This window comes from Sander lucioperca, chromosome 6 (assembly GCF_008315115.2).
Source record: "Sander lucioperca isolate FBNREF2018 chromosome 6, SLUC_FBN_1.2, whole genome shotgun sequence".
Classification (NCBI taxonomy): Eukaryota; Metazoa; Chordata; class Actinopteri; order Perciformes; family Percidae; genus Sander; species Sander lucioperca.
Genome location: NC_050178.1, coordinates 27298713 through 27316189, shown reverse-complemented (window position 1 = coordinate 27316189; position 17477 = coordinate 27298713). Strand labels below are relative to the sequence as shown.

General features: G+C 43.6%; 1 protein-coding gene across 1 annotated transcript in view; it reads right to left on the bottom strand.

Moving 5' to 3' along the window:
- The window catches only part of dag1 (dystroglycan 1), a 58517-nt gene extending 41396 nt beyond the window's left edge, over positions 1-17121 (bottom strand). Inside the window, exon 1 of the mRNA XM_031306552.2 lies at positions 16476-17121. The gene's annotated coding sequence lies outside the window, so the exon portion shown is untranslated. The remainder of the gene's footprint in view (positions 1-16475) is intronic.
- Between the last annotated feature and the right edge of the window lie 356 nt (positions 17122-17477).

The window sequence follows — 17477 nt, the reverse complement described above, 5'->3', positions numbered from 1 at the left end:
ACACCTGTGCCAGGCGCTTCACGCCCAAATGTCAGTCAGTCTGACATTTATTTCATTTCTAAAGAAGAACATAACATGGATTTTCTGCCTTTTCTGCTTTCACTATGATGTAGTCGCCGTGAACGGTACAACGCTATAAGTGTTAGGGGGTGGCAGTAGCTCATTGGGTTGGGCGTTGGGTTGGGAACCAGAGGGTTGCTGGCTCAAGTCCCCGTACGGACCAAAGTACGGAGTGTGGACTGGTAGCTGGAGAGTTGCCAGTTCACCTCCTGGTCTTGAGCAAGGCACCTTACCCCTTGCTCAAGCCCCCCAAACGCTCTGGTCTGGCAGTGGCAGCCCCCTCTCCCCCTCACTCTGACATCCCTCCATTTCTGCGTGAATAGGTTCTGAGCATGTGTTGTATTTCAGGCCTGTGTGCAGTGATTTCTAACCAACAGAGTGTAAATTGTAATATCCCCCTCTGGGGGCTTTTTTAAAGAAACACTGGTGAATCATTAGTAAAAATATAGATTTTTTTGGAAAACAATCAATGTTAAAAATCACGGTACATACGTGAATCGATATTTTCCCCCACCCTCAAATAAGTGTTGCTGAATGTCCTTCGTGTTGACTTTGCCCTCCGTTTGCAGCTCTGGATCTCAGAGGGGGGGGGGGGGGGCGGGGGTGTTGTTTACAACGTTGCCGCTTCAAAGAGCATTTAATACAATTTAATAAAGCAATAATCTTCAAGGGCGTATGGACGGAGACGCAGCCGGAGCACACACCCGAACCCACGCGGCTCTCAACACGCCTCGTATGTCGCTGACGGGGAGTTCCAGATTCTGTTTCCAAAAGTTTAAAGCTGTTTGTTATTTCTGATAATCATCTGAGGTTTATTATTAGTTAGACAGCTTTAAAAATAACTTCACAGAAGTTCTCACTGGCACCAAAAGGCTGCTGCAGCCCAAACACTCACTGGAGGGAAAGTTAAAACTCAAGAATGAAATCCAAATTAAAAAGGCAGCTGATGAGGAGATGCTCTAAGAGTTAGGATTCATTGATTTTATATATTATTTTGAGGGTAGGTTTTCAAACTCTCGCTCCCTTTTCTATATGCTAACATCTTGTATGTCTTGTATGTCCCTCGCATTGCAAAACTCTGTTCCCTTCAGTAAATAACAACCTTCGAGCTAGAGTTTTTATCTCCTTCCCCAGAATGCATCTGTTGTGGAGCCAGTCCTTACCCCACAGCGCTGAGTGCTGGCAATGCGGGACTAATCCTCGTGTAACTTAACTTTTTTTCTTTTTTCTTTTCAGGCTTTTGCCTCATTATATATTTACAAATGACCAGTCAAAAGACAATATTTTTTAAAGTAAATTTACAACAACATCTAACACCAGAAAACTGCAAGAATATGGTCAATAAAACATCAAGAAAATATCAGAAGTAACCTCCAAAATGAGTTATGCTTTGGTATCTCTGAGGAGCTATGAGCGAGGATGGAGGATAGATCTCTGAGGAGCTATGAGTGAGGATGGAGGATAGATCTCTGAGGAGCTATGAGTGAGGATGGAGGATGGATCTCTGAGGAGCTATGAGTGAGGATGGAGGATGGATCTCTGAGGAGCTATGAGTGAGGATGGAGGATGGATCTCTGAGGAGCTATGAGTGAGGATGGAGGATGGATCTCTGAGGAGCTATGAGCGAGGATGGAGGATAGATCTCTGAGGAGCTATGAGCAAGGATGGAGGATGGATCTCTGAGGAGCTATGAGTGAGGATGGAGGATGGATCTCTGAGGAGCTATGAGTGAGGATGGAGGATGGATCTCTGAGGAGCTATGAGTGAGGATGGAGGATGGATCTCTGAGGAGCTATGAGCGAGGATACAGAGAGCAGCCTTCCTGGAAGCCGTGCAGCTGAAAGCAGTTCCTAACTCCGCCCACGCAGCTGACGAATTCACGTGAGGCTTCAGAGGAAGTCTCCTCCCTCTTAAACACATTTCCTCGTTGCCTCTCTCCTCGCATCACTTCCTCTCGTCTGTCCCGCGCTTCCTCGGTGAGACGGACTAAGACGCGAGGAAGGGAACACAAGTGAAGGAAACGTGGATGCAATTCAAGAGGAAGTGAGATTCACCCAATCTCACCCTCGCTTTCCGTTAACCCTGTTTCTCCTTCCATCTCCCCCACCTCCCCTCTTACTCTCTCCCACTCTCTGTGCTTTTCTGCCGTCTCCATGGCATCCCATTACTTCCCCTGTCACACCCAAATTCCTTCTCTGTCGCCGCAGTACACACACACACACACACACACACACACACACACACACACGTCTCCAGGACATGAATCATCGGAGTACATTGAGAGACGACAGCTCTCGTCCCTTTGAATGACTGCCCTCCATAAAAGATAGATTGATGGATGAATGGGTGGGGTGGGGGGGGATTAAATGGTTTGATTGGTGGATGAGTGTGGATGGATGGGTGGGTGGGTGGATGAATAGGGGGATAAATGGCTGGGTGAATGGGTGACTCATGACATCCTGATCCGTTACACAAATCTGCAAATAGGCTCAGAGATGAGCGTTGACGCCCCGGGACACGTTCCCCCGAGTGTTTGCTTCCTGGTGCATCAACCGTTCTCCGCACAAGTCAATTCTTTTTGATGCTTTTTTCAACATTTCCTTTGCTTTTTTCCACTACCATCAGCATGTACACACCACTTACACCAACTCATTACCACTAGTTTTACACTTATTTTTTCAAATTCGTGGTCAATAAACCTGATTTATATGAAGTTAAATCTAATTTTTGCGTTACAAGAGTTGAAATTATGAATCACTTTGACTAATAGTTAAGATCAGAGGAAACAAAGTTTAGTTTCGGGATACTGTTTTTACTGATAATGCTATAAAATTGAAGAGAATTCAATGAAAGTAGTGAACTGATCCTTAATTTTACCTGCGAGGAGCGTTGTGTGGAACATCCGTTATTTTTGGGCAATTTGGTTGAAAGAAACCCAAAATTTCTGACATAGAAACGTTGAAAACAGGGTCAAATTTGACCCGAGGACAACAGGAGGGTTAAACAGAGTGAAGAAAAGTTATAGTTTTTAATCTCAGCTTTGCATGGAGAACCTGATGCCTGCCTACTGGAAGGTCTAATACGTTCACAATAAAAAAGGTTGTTTTACTACTTTGTATCATCACAGAGTCCATCTGCTGCGTTACAACCGCGTTTCGGTTCATTTCATCAATTCAGACACGCAAAAAAGATTCATTACATGGGGGAGACACACCAGTTATTTCAATGCTTTGAGTGCTGAGATAATGAGGCTATTCAATATTAATGATTAGACTACTGATTAATCCTAAAAGAATAGAATGCTAAAATTCACTGGTTCTACGGCTGCAACTAATTGACTGTTTTCTGGATGAATGGATGAGTAGTTCTGTCTCTAAAATGTGGATCAGTGTTTCCCCAAAAAGTCCCAAGATGACGTCCTCAAATGTCCTGTTTTGTCCACAACTCAAAGATATTTAGTGTCCTGTCCCAGAGGAGAGAAGACACTAGAACATATTCACATTTAACACGCTGACATCACACACGTTTTACGTTTTATTCAAAAAAAAATAAAAATTCTCTATCTGTTGCTGGAATGCTTCACTATTTGCACACAACAAACAACGACCTGTTGACTTGTCCAAACTTGTAGAATGTGCGTAACCTGAAGCCTTCACTCCGGTTTGTGTCAAACGAGTGTGGACCCGAACCGTCTGTGTGCATCTATGACCCTGCTGCTGTGTGTGTGTGTGTGTGTGTGTGAGTGAGACAGAGAGAGACACACACAGTGGACCTGGTGGTGTTTGACTGTGACATTTAACATGTCAGGTCCTCTCAAGTCATTTCCTCGGCCGGCTGTATTTGTCTCCCACTGACCGTATAAAAGCTACCGGCCAGGTGGGAGGACACACACACACACACACACACACACACACACACATAATGTATAATAGTGGCCACTCAAGGTTCTTCCACTTCTTTCAGTCACTCTGCAGTTATGAATTTGTAATAACAAGGCATGCAAATTGTCTCGAAATGTCAGAAAAGATTTGACGCTCTCTGTGTTAACGCCACATGCCAGATAAGCCAAAACAGGCACTCAGCATTTTATTCCAAACGTGCCTCACTATCTAAAAACATCTTCAATCCACCCGCCAGGGAAGTAAAAGCAAATATTAGTCAAGCATTTGTGAACGCCTGCACTTTTGTCTTGACCTGAAAGAACCACAACTACTTTAAAAATATACTTTGTTAAAAGACCGCACTGACCCCCCCCCCCATTCAGCTCAGCAAACCGGACAAGTCTCCATGGTTACAGCAGCGCCAGGCTTTCCTTGGCTCTTGTTGTGAAGCAGAATTCCTTCATGAATGACCGAGCAACACGCCTCGACATGTGGCTCTGTTTCCAGGGATTTAAAAGAACTCAGTCTGCATCATTACAAGGCTACTTGAGAAAGGAAAGTCTGCACTCAGCATGTGTCAACTCAACAAGTAAAGATCAGACTAGTTGTGAAACACAAGGATTACTATTACAGAAGGCACGATTCTCCAAATCTACGGTTCTATTCAATTTCTTAGGGACGGCAATGCCACGATAAGAGCCACTGGATGGATGGCAGGAGGGTACTCTGCAACAACAGTTTGAGTTTCCTTGAGTTCACGAGGTGCAATTGAATGCACCATTAGTTTACCGAGATGCACATGAACGCACCGCTGAGGCCCGTCGGAGCCCACAGGCTTTACCTTCGCTGTTGGTTTCCATAACTTACTCAAGGGGGAAGGAAAAATGTCACAAACATAATCCAGGACAACATACGTTTCCCTCAAAAAATTAAGAATGCACTTTAGTTACATGGGAACGTAATGTTCCCACACACACACACACACACACACATACACACACACACACACACACACACATACAGTTCACCATTTCCCAGCATGTGGCTGCTGCTGCGTTTGGTAATGAAGTCGAATCCCAATGAGGTCGCCTCTCTCGCAGCGTTAAGGGTTCTGGCGTGGCAGTGAAATTCCTCCATGGTTGACCGGGCAACGGAGAGCGCCGTTTGGCTCCGTGTCCAGAAGGCTAACCAGTCAAAACAAGGCAGCTAATAAAAGTATCCACTGATCAGCAGTTAATGCCCCAGAACTAATGACTGAGGTGCCACACACACACAGAGAGAGAGAGAGAGAGAGAGAGAGAGACCTTAAAGGAGTGAGAAGCGAGGTAATTCTCAGTGGAGGCCGTCTAGCTACAAATTCAAAAGGAAAAAGTTTTAAAGTAAAATGGATTTGTGAACATTCATCAGACTGAGAACTGAAAAGCTTACAGAGAGGGAGTTGTGTAGAGCTGCAACGATTAACGACGTAACGTAAACATCTAATCGTTAAGTAGATTGAAAAAGTTAAAGTAATTTTTCATGCAGAAATGGCAGAAAAAAAGCTGTTTTCAGCCTCTCAAATATGACGATTTGGTATTACACTTGAATGTATGTTGCTGTAAAGTTACAAAAAAAATGGATTCACCGTTTTGTTATTGCCAATTGTTCCAGACCTCCGACCTTAAATAAAAATGGTATGCGGCCCTTTGAGTGATGCGTTTGAGAAGCCTCGCTCTCAGTCCACTCTGAACGCCCTTCTTCCTGTAGTTATCTCAGGATAAGAATAGCGGCGGATAGCAGTGGACGCAGGAGCCCCGTCCCACACCTTTTAAAGCCTGCGACGCTCTTTAAACCGGTTTATTTTCAACGTCTGACTAACGAAGTGAAGCGACGAGTGGAGTTCCAGGCGTGGTGAGAGCATGACTCACAGCGACAGAAACGTTTCCAACTGGAGGCAGAGGAACGCCGCGGATAACTCATCCCCCGTTTATAGCCCAGAAGGGCTGAGGGAGGACGAGTGGGACGGATAGAGAGAGATAGAGGGAGAGAGAGATAGATAGAGGGAGGGAGAGGGAGACAGAGAGAGAGACAGAGAGAGAGAGAGAGGGAGATAGAGGGAGAGAGACAGAGGGAGAGAGAGAGAGGGAGAGAGACAGAGAGAGAGAGAGAGAGACAGAGAGGGAGAGAGAGAGGGAGAGGGAGAGAGAGACAGAGGGAGAGAGACAGAGAGAGAGAGAGAGGGACAGAGAGAGAGAGAGAGAGATAGAGGGAGAGAGAGAGACAGAGGGAGAGAGAGACAGAGGGAGAGAGACAGAGAGAGAGAGAGAGAGAGAGAGAGAGAGAGAGGGACAGAGAGAGAGAGATAGAGGGAGAGAGAGACAGAGGGAGAGAGACAGAGAGAGAGACAGAGAGAGAGAGACATAGAGAGAGAGAGAGAGACAGAGAGAGAGAGGGAGAGAGAGAGAGGGAGACAGGCAGAGGGAAAGAGAGAGACAGAGAGAGAGAGAGAGAGAGATAGAGGGAGAGAGAGACAGAGGGAGCGAGAGAGAGACAGAGGGAGAGGGAGAGGGAGAGAGAGAGACGGAGACAGAGGGAGAGAGACAGAGAGAGCAAGAGAGAGACTAAAGGATCTAAATCTCATCTCCCAGGGTGATAAAGTGGGCTTATTCCACAACATGTTTTTTTTTATTTTACCTTCCTACCTAAAGCTTTCAAAATAGAAAAGTAAAAACTCCTGATCTCTAAGATCTCTACGAATTCATCTTCCCACTTGGACCTAAAGTTTGAAAAGCAGGGAGCCCGAGATTAGACTAACCGTGCGGAGGATACACAAGGCGCTCCGACTCTATCCTGCTCAGGAAGATATTGATTTCTGAGATGGCGAGTAGCTCAGACGCAGACAAGAGACAAGAGAAACCCCCTGAGCGTGTCTGGGGAATACGTTTCACTCCAATCTGCCTTTTGGACCAACATCTTGTTTGCCAAGCTGGAAACACAAACACAAAGCTGAAAATCAAACAAAGTATTTCTAAGAAGTGAACTCTTTGGGGAAAAAAGGAAGACAAACAGCCCTGATAGCACAAAGATTTCTGGGGCGTGAAAAAACATTTACTTGGATTATTTTTTAATGGCTCTCTTAAAGGGTTCATGTGTTTGTGTCTAAGTGACTGATGGGAACAACAATCTCTGACATTGGTCCAGTATTGAGCGAGCAATGTAAGTTGATAGTAATTGTCCAGCATTGTATTTACGTTCACCAAAGTGCTCGTTTTGCAAGTGACAGACTCAGATTAATATTCTAAGTGTCTGACAACATTATGGAAAGGATTTCTAAGGAGGTCAACCTTTTTGTTAAAGAGTAAGATCCTTTTTTTAAACATAAAAACATCTCCGAAATTACCTTCGCTAAACCCACCAGACTCCATGTAAATAAACAGTAATTTTAGCATCGTAAAATACTCTTCAATAGTAGTCGACAGAAACAAAACAAAACTATGAAAAGCCGTTTTGGGTCGTCTTTCCACTTTTCCAACCATCACTACTCTAGTTTTGGTTGAAATAAACATAGTTTACAGATTTACATGTGAAATTATGTTGGCTCTATACACGCTAAAAGTAAAAAAAAATCTTAATGGAGTCTGGTAGGTTTAGCGCTAGCGACTTAAGAGCTGTTTCTGGTTAAACAGAAAGGTCTCAAAGAGGTTTTAAAGGTCTATCTCTGAAGGGATCCTTTCCATAATGTTGTCAGACACTTAGAATAATAATCTGAGTCTGTCAGCGGCAGAAACAGAACTTTTAGTGGACGCTAACTGACGGTGAACATTAGTCCTGTAGGGTTACATTACAGCCCGGTTCACGGCTGCTGGTTACAGCGTTCACGCTCAATACTGGACCAGTTTCAAAGATTGTTCCCATCAGTCACTTACACACAAACATAGGAAAAAATAGGGTTGAAAAAAACGGTAGGTACCTTTTAATGAAAAATGTGTGTTTCTTACATTGTCGAAGTTATTTGCGAAACTGTACTTCCTGGACTTAGAAGTAACATGAATGAGTCTTTACCGTCTCCTTAAATGACATGCAGTTCTTTAAAAGTCTGTACAGGGCTTCTCTGGGTTATTTTAGGTCAGAAGTTACTCAGCACATTACAGATTATGTAAGCTTCAAGTGGGGGAAAAAAGCAGAGCAGACAAAAAATAAAACCCAAAGTAGAGGTCCAGGGTTTCTTTCCAAAACCACAAAAACAGACCCAGAGACTTTGTTTTTCTCCTCCAACACACAGCGGGCCGAATCCAAAGTGTGTGTTACATCTCGTGTTTGTACCCATTAAAGCTGATCATCATCTTGAAAAAGATGGTTGCAGAGACAGCTCGGATTCCTTCTGTTCAGCGTCAGTCAGCGTCCACTAAAAGTTCTGTTTGTTGCCGCTGACAGACTCAGATTATTATTCTAAGTGTCTGACAACATTATGAAAGGATCCCTACATAGATAGACCTTTTAGTTAAAGAGTAAGATCCTTTTAGTTTAACATGAAACAGCCCCGAAATCACCATCACCAAACCCACCAGACTCCATGTAAATAATCAGTACTTTTAGCGTGTATAGAGTAGTGCTGGGTGGTATGACCAAAACTTTGTATCACGGTATTTTTTTAAGATTCTGGCGGTTTCACGGTATTTTCTTTCTTTTCCTTGACTTTAACATTGTTTCCTTTTCAAAACAAAATAGTTGTAAGATAGTTGTATAAATGCTACCTTGGCCACAGGTAAGTTAGGTTGTAGTGTGGTTGTAGTGGGCGACTGAACTTAGCTCCGCTGTCAGCCTCCTTCAGTGTTTGAATAATGTTAGCACGTTGGCGGAATTATTTCAGCGAGGCAAGACATCTTAAATCCGGTGTTTTAATCATTGCTCTGAACCCGGCTTTCGACCGTAGGTGGATTGTTATTGCGTTGTTATTGTTATTGCGTTCATAATGTTGCTCCGCTGCACGCTTGAAGTGACATGTCTTTCACATTAGCACAGCCGAGTAACGTTAGCGCGGCCGAGTAGCGTTAGCGCGGCTGAGTAGCGTTAGCGCGGCCGAGTAATGTTAGAGCGACAGGCAACAACAGTGGCTAAATTATGTCTCATTTTTTTAGAAACAAAAAAACTTGGGAACAACAGACGGCTCCTCTCTTGAGCATACGTTCTTCTGGTGTATCTCCGGTCTTTCTTCTCTGTTCTTGAATGTTCAGTAGCGACCAGAGCCTCTCCCAGCTTAACAGACTGTTATGCTACATAGCTAGCTAGCAGCTATAATTGTTACCCAACATGCCGTCCGGCGGTGTAAATTTGTAAATGTAAAATGATTAGTGTTAGAAATTGTTTAAGTCACAAATTGTTGTGTGGTTGGGGGTTATTAATTGTTGTGTTATAAAGTTCCTACTAGGGCTGCCACCTCTTAGTCGATTAGTCGACTAATCGGTCGTTTTGGTCTTAGTCGACTAAGATTTCTTTAGTTGATGAGTCATTTTTTATGCTTATTCATGCTTAATTACTCATTTCCAAGAAACTTATGAGCACATTTCTGGTAAGCACAAGATTTAAAGTGGTGCTTTTGCAGGATTAATTGTGGAGAAACTCAGTTTTACAGATGGTTCATTAACTACATTTATATTGTGCTTTTCTAGTCTTAACCACCTCAAAGAGCACAGCTCTGTCGATTACATCAACTAATCGATTAATCGACAAAATCATATAAGTGTTAGTCGACTAAGAATTTCTTTAGTCGAGGACAGCCCTAGTTCCTACCATGAGTGAGAAGGGGACGCAGTTAACAGGCTCCCGTTCTCAATTCACTCGCAGATTACTTCGGCCGTAGCGCTCTCTGCGGCAATGCACTGGTATTACGGTATATGAAAAATTCATATCATACGGGAAATTAATACCGGTATACGGTATCAACCAGTATACCACCCAGCACTAGTATAGAGCCAGCATATTTCCACAAGTAAATGGGTGAATTAAGGGTTTATTTCAACCATTGTTATTATTATTTACATGGAGTCTGGTGGGTTAAGCGAACGCAATTCCGGGGATGTTTCTACGTTTAAAAAAAGGATCTTACTCTTTAACAAAAAGGTCCATCTCTGTAGGGATCCTTTCCATAATGTTGCCAGACCTGTCAGTGGCAGAAACAGCAGCCCATTGACGTTACACTGCAGCTTGTTTCTCACTCAATACTGGACCAATTTCAAAGAGTGTTGTTCCCATCTGACCCTTAGACAGATGAAAAAAGACAAGAAGTAACCCTTTAAGCATAGAAGAACACATTTTCCCTTCAGACTGAGGCTCCTTTCAGAGGCGAGCTCTGCTGGTGTTGACCCTTTCTCACACACGCACGCACGCACGCACGCACGCACGCACGCACGCACGCACGCACACACGCACACACACACGCACACACACACGCACACACACACACACACACACACACACACACACACACACACACACACACACACACACCTTATTTAACCCTTTAAGGTTAGCACAGAGATCTCTTGTGGAAAAACAACTGGACCTCTTTTCATTGCAAAGGAACATTTCTCACCTCTTTCTGTTGTTACAGTCAAACACACAAACAGATGAGTGAGTGAGTGAGAGTGTGTGTGTGTGTGTGTGTGTGTGTGTGTGTGTGTGTGTGTGTGTGTGTGTGTGTGTGTCCTCATCAGAAAAAGACAAGATGAGGTTATTTGCTGCAACTTGCCTGGGACACTAATCTGTTTTATAATCCTTTTTCTTTTCTATTTTTATCTGGGGGAAAGTCGAGTGAACATGTTTGCCCTTTTTCCAGCCAAGACCAAGCTTCATATTCACACACTTTCACATTTGAGTGAGTAGAACACACACACACACACCATGTGGTGAACACACGTAGGATACACACCTAAGTGAACAAATTCACAGCACGGCGCAGAAACAAACACACACACACCCGGCGCATATCATCAGCATCAGTGGAGGCGGTTCCTGCTGCTTCGAGGGAAACAAACACGCTTCTCTGTGTAGAGGATTAAAGACAGCTTGTCTACAAAACACACCGGTCCTATCAACAGGACGCCTGTTTACACACACACACACACACACACACACACACACACACACACACACACACACACACAGTGTGTTCAGCTGCCGACCGGGATCTTTTGCGTGCTGCAAACATTCAGTCGATTGATAGAAAAATAATCACCAACTATTATTCTAAGTGTCAACAACAAACAACATTATGGAAAGGATCTGTACAGAGATAGACCTTTTAGTTAAAGAGTAAGATCCTCTTAGTTTAACATGAAACAGCCCCGAAATCACCATCACCAAACCCACCAGACTCCATGTAAATAATCAGGACTTTTAGCGTGTATAGAGCCAGCATATCTCCACATGTAAATGGGTGAATTAAGGGTTTATTTCAAACAAACCAGAGTGGTGATTGTTGGAACAGTGGAAAGATGAACCAAGACGGCTTTTGATAGTTTTATTTTGTTCTTGTTGACTTTGAGTGAAGTGTTTTTTTACGTTCATAAAAGTCCTGATTATTTACATGGAGTCTGGTGGGTTTGGTGATGGGGATTTTTAGAGCGGTTTCATTTCAAACAAAAAGGATCTTACTCTGTAGGGATTTTGATAATCGATTAAGCGTTGAAGTAAGATGTCCTGCTCTTTTATATATTAAACTGACTGACTATCTTTGGGTTTAGGACTGACAAAACAAGACATTTAAAGACATTAACTTGGCCTTTGAGAAACTAGGATGGACATTTTTCACCCTTTTCTGCCATTTTATAGACCAGAGGATTAATCGATGGAAATGACCGTTAGTTGCAGCCCTAATATATTTGTCCCTTGGGGGTTCGCAGGAAAATAGGTGGACCTGCAGGCCTCCTCTGTTGGCTCTAGGCAGAGAGTAATGACACCCATGGGACCACTCAAAAGCCTCCAAATTGCCCATTACTGAGCAGTCAAGTCCTCTAATTTATTTAAGGCCCTGTGAGGATAGAGCCGCCAAGGATTTCCGAACAATAAAATGACATTTAAACAGAAATAGCTGGACGTTTTTTAGGGGGAAAGATGGGTTTAACCCTTGTGTTGTCCTCCCAGGTCAAAATTAACACTCTTTTAGACACTGGTTTTACGTTTTTGTTGCTTATTTCAACGTTTTAGGCACGTTTTTCCATTAACACCAGTATATTCACTACTAGACATATTTACTTGCACTAGTTTTACACTTATTTTTGGAAATCATGGTCAGTAAACCTCATTTATATGACATTTTCTAATTTTTGTGTAAGAAAAAAGCAGAAATGACGAATGATTTTGACTAATGGTTAAGATCAGAGGAATGAAGGTAACGGATCATCACACATCTGTCAAAGTTTAGTCAGGATAATGCTATAAAATTGAATACAACACACACAATTCAATGAAAATAGAGATCTGATTCTTAATTTCCTGTGAGAAGAGCGTCTTATGGAACCATCCGTGTTATTTTGGGGCAATTTGGTTAAAAGAAACCCAAATTTATGATATAGAAACTTTGAAAACGGGTCAACATGAGGGTTAAAAGAAGGGGAATTTCACGTGTAAACCGGCTCTGCACAGCATAGCAGCCGAGACATAAATCCAATCGCTACCAAGACCCTCAAAGGTCAGACTGCAACAGCCAACCGTCTAAAAAAAAACCACTTTGTAGTCGGGCCAGACATTAAGCCTCGGCCCCTCTGATGGAGGAAAACACCTGACACTTACACAAGAAATCAAACTGGTTCCAGTGAAACCATGAGGGGAAGTAGTACGGCTAGCTGCTACTTTCTGCAACAACTGGTGCCTTTTCTGCATCAATTTATACCGTAAATTCGGGCTGCACGATATGAGGATAATATCTAATTGCGATTATTTTGACTGATACTGCGATTGCGATTTGATTCACGATATTGGAGGGAATGATCATTTTTTTTTCTCATTATTCTCCTTTTTATTGAATAATATTAAAATGAAAATGATTACAGTGTGATTTTCGCGAGGATCTGTACCAAACAAAGATTTTTTTTTTATTTTTTTTTTGGGGTGACAGTGGATAGACAGGTAAGGGGGAGAGAGAGAGAGATGGGGGATGACACGCAGCAAAGAGCCGCAGGTCGGATTCTATCCCGGGCCGCTGCAAAGGACTCTACGTGGGGCGCTCGCTCTACTGGGTGAGCTAGAGGTCGCCCCACAAAGATCTTTTTCTTTAGGTCTGTAGGATAGGATTTGTAGGCCGGGACCACACTACTTCATTCAGAATGGTTTGACACAGATTTGGCCTTTTACAAATATTGCGCCCCTCTGTGATTTGGATATTGCACTTGTCCATATTGCGATTTCGATAAAATTGTGATTAGTTGTGCAGCCCTACTGCAAATGTCTTGATTTATGGAAAGGAAATTATAAGGTTTTTGGGGGTGGGTAGCACTGGCCAGTTTTGATTACTGGGGGGGTTGTATCCCCCCCCCCCGATCCCTGCTTAAAATTCCACCTATGTGCATCTAAACATTGCGAGGACACTCGGAGATTATTTGTGTAAAATGAAAGAAACTTCAGCAGAAAACTGCACTTTAAAATGTAACTACATTACATGTCATTTAGCTGATGCTTTTATCCAAAGAGACTTACAATTATATCAACGATATCAGAGGTAACACGCCTCTGGAGCAACTAGGGGTTAAGTGTCTTGCTCAGGGACACATTAGTTGATGTATCACAGTGGGAATCGAACCCAGATCTCCCACACCAAAGGCATATGTCATATCCACTGCTCCATCACCACCCTAACTGTTGTTCTTTTTTCAGCGCGGCCTTTTATATTCAATTCAATGTTCAATTTGTTCAATTAAACAAAGTTGCAAATGATGTCCATTCATTTCATCAAGCAGTGTGTTGTATTTTATCTGAATACTGAAAGCAGCAGATAACCGAGAACATTTTGACATCTGTTTATTTAATCGCAAAGTTATATCGTTATCGCGATATTCAACAACGTCATGGCACGTTTTCCTCACATCGTGCAGCCCTAGGAAGGAGAATTAGGTGTACATCTCATGTCCCTTATCTGATAGCTCCTCGACTCCTCGGCTGAACTGGAAGTTGTTCTGCGCAGGGATGTAACGGTATGAAAATTTAACCTCACGGTTATAGTGACCAAAATGATGGAGGGTTTTCAGTATTATTGCGGTATTTTTTTTAAAAGTGTATTCAATATGTTCAGAAAGCACTGACAGGCCTACACTTGTACTAAGTCTTTGGCGTTGCGTTGGCGTATGTCGCAGCCTTTCCCGATGGGTTCATTGCACCAGTTGATAGTGATATAAAAATATATTGTGCAGCCCTAAACTCAATTTAGGACATTAACACGTCATCAGATATAAAAATACATGTCATTCATATCTCTGGAGACAGCATTAAGGACCTATAGGCAGCCAGTGCTTTCCCTCCAATAACTCAACAACCAGCCGGACTCAGCTTCTTTCTGAGACTTCAACCTCTCATTTTCTCTCTCCCTCTCTCCCCCTCTCTCTTTTTGTCTCATCCCTCGGTCACAGGAGACATACCCAGACCGCGGCAGGCTGTCAAACGTCTCCATGGCAAAGCAGACGTGAGAGGAATCACGACGAGGTGGGCGAGAAGAAACACCCTCCGGCGCTCGCACGCGTACTTCACCTCTAAAGGGGAGGTTAGCGTTGCCGGGGCAGTTTCTGCTCTGCAGCAGAGAACCGCAGCACTGCTTCTCCTCCTACATGACGCTTTGGGCGCTCATTACCGGGCTCTAATGCTCATAATTAGGGTTGGATTTTGTGTCCATGTCACCCGACACATTCCCCCTCGCCTAATCCACTCTGAAATGGGCCACCACTTATGATCTTTGTCAACAGTAGTACCCTTAATTCTAATTTTTAACCGTAACATAAAGATATTGAGTGTCCTGTCCCAGAGGAGAGAAGAAACTAGAACATTTAACAAGCTGACGTCAGAGCATTATTACTTTTTATTTCATAGAAAAATGACTCCAACCGATTAATCGATTCTCAAAATCACAGACGTAGATTTCAGGGGAATGCAGGATATATGGCCCTTAATCCCTAAAAGAGGTAAACATAACAGTTCAGGGGGCTCAAAACAAGAACTGTATCTGCTGGAAGAGAAAAATGAAGACAGATGTATGTGGATTTAAACTTTAGAGCTTCTGGCTTTAACACAGTCTCATTCTCTAACAGATTAGTTGTTGAGATGTGCACGGTACACGTGCAATGTTTTGAACAAGCAGAAAGAACAAGAATTATTTCCTTTACATAAATAAAAGACACTTGCACCATAAGTTGTTACATAAAATGCATTGCAGAATGCAGGAAATTAAGTGTCTGATGCTCAAAATTTGGGATAAAATGAGGATATAATGTTCCCCCCACCCCCAATGATGAAAACAAAACCTAAAATAATAATAAAATAGTTAGTAGTAGCTTCATCTTTGCAGCTCTAGTGCACGTTACAGACAGGAACGTCTGCTGGATTTCAAGCCCCCCAGTAATCAAAACTGCCCAGTGCAAACACATATTAGAAGTTACTTTACATAAATAAAGACATTTGCAGCATACATTGTTGCAGAAAAATTCACCAGAATGCAGATAATGATCTAAATTTTCAGTTTTGCTCAAAGGTGGAGATCTCAACTCCCCCAGTGCTGAACCCAAAGTTACGCCCTTGAGACCAAGTGTATGAAAATACAGTCAGTCCAAATTATACAGAGGCCCCTTTAGGGTACTTCTCTCTCAGCGCTCTCGGACTGTGGGCTTACAGCCGGCCCTGCGTGGCCTGGCTTTAAAATGCACCTGTTCTCGGGTTGGAAGCCAGAGGAATGAGCCTTGGTGGGCTGCAGGCAGCTTCAGCTGTCCAAAACGGTAAAATAGGAAACGAGGGAAGGAAGCGAGGGACGGAGGAAGGAAGGGAGCAGGGCGGAGAGAGAGAGAGAGAGAGAGAGAGAGAGAGAGAGAGAGAGAGAGAGAGAGAGAGAGAGAGAGAGAGAGCTTGGTGAAAGCGGTATAGTTATATGGGATAACTAGCCCAAACAAGCCAGCTAATAACACAGCGATTGCCTAAAAATACACCCGACCATTGCTGCCGCAAATCACCGCGCGGACTCTACACAAACCCTGCGGAGCGAACCCGGACGTGTCCGCCTATCAAACGCGATGCATTTCACGCTGCTCTGCTGTGTGTTTTCCTAAAAATATTCAACAGAAAACCCCATACAGGCTAGAAGAGAGTTGGGGTTATAGCCACTTGAATGACTGCACAAGCACTTTCTCTTTCCAGCGACAGAGCCGCGGAAGGAGAACGTTATTTCAGGCTGCCATAGCCATACAATCCGAAAAAAAAGGTTCCTCAGAAGGAGGTTTCTTGCCGCATACTCGGCGAAGTGATTCACACAGAAGCAACTGACACAATATATAATGTAGAGACGTGATTTGAAAAGAAACTGACCGTCAAATCTCCTCCAGGCGTAGGCTATATCCCTCCCCGGTATCCACGCTAAATCCTCTCCTCTGCACTCCTTTCTTCCGCCGCTGCTGCTTCTGTTCTCCCGCACGGTGGAAAGAAACAGAAAAAGGGAGGCTGGCTGGCACCGGAGCTCGGTTCTCCTGCTTTCCCCTTTTTCACACACAGTCCAGCGGACAATATAGGCTGGCTCCTCGGTGTCAAATCTCTGCTTCTAACCCCTTCCTCCTCCCCGGCTGGCGACGGGCAGTCTCCAAAGTTATAGCCGCTGCGGAAGGTGGGAAAAGAAGCCGACTCACAATTTAAAAATAAATACTTGCACTGGCGGTTTTGTGGCTTGAAGTTAAATCCTCCAGTAATGGAAAAGAAATTCCCGAAGTGGAACTGGGAAAAGAAATGTTGTGTAGGCTACAAAAAGAATGTAGCGAAAGATTATGTTGAGTGTTAAGAATTTAAAAAAAAAAAGAACAAGAAAAAAGGGAAATCACATTATTTTCTGTAGCGGTGAAGCGTTATTAACCCGGGCCGGAGAGGTTTCTGCTGCCGGACATTGAGCCTCCACGCCTGAGCTGAAACACGTCCCGCACTCCCGGGGTCCTCGGCACAAATGTCCGCTACCGAGCCTGAAGGATGAATACCCACCCGGAGGAGGAGAGGAGAGGAGAGAGAGAGAGAGAGAGAGAGAGAGAGAGAGAGAGAGAGAGAGAGAGAGAGAGAGAGAGAGAGAGAGAGAGAGAGAGAGAAGGCAGTGGCTTGCATTCTCTGAATTTACTCCACCCCCAAACCCAAACTGCCTCCACCCTCTCTCCCCTCTCTCCCTTTTCCAATCCTTCTACCTCTTTTCCCTTCATTCATTATTTGCTCTGTCGTCTCTACTGAAGATGATTAGGGCCAGGACACATGGGATTTTTAGGAGTACCAAATATATTAAGAACAAGTGTTACATAGGTTTTGTTCTACAAAAGACCAAAGATACACACGACATCG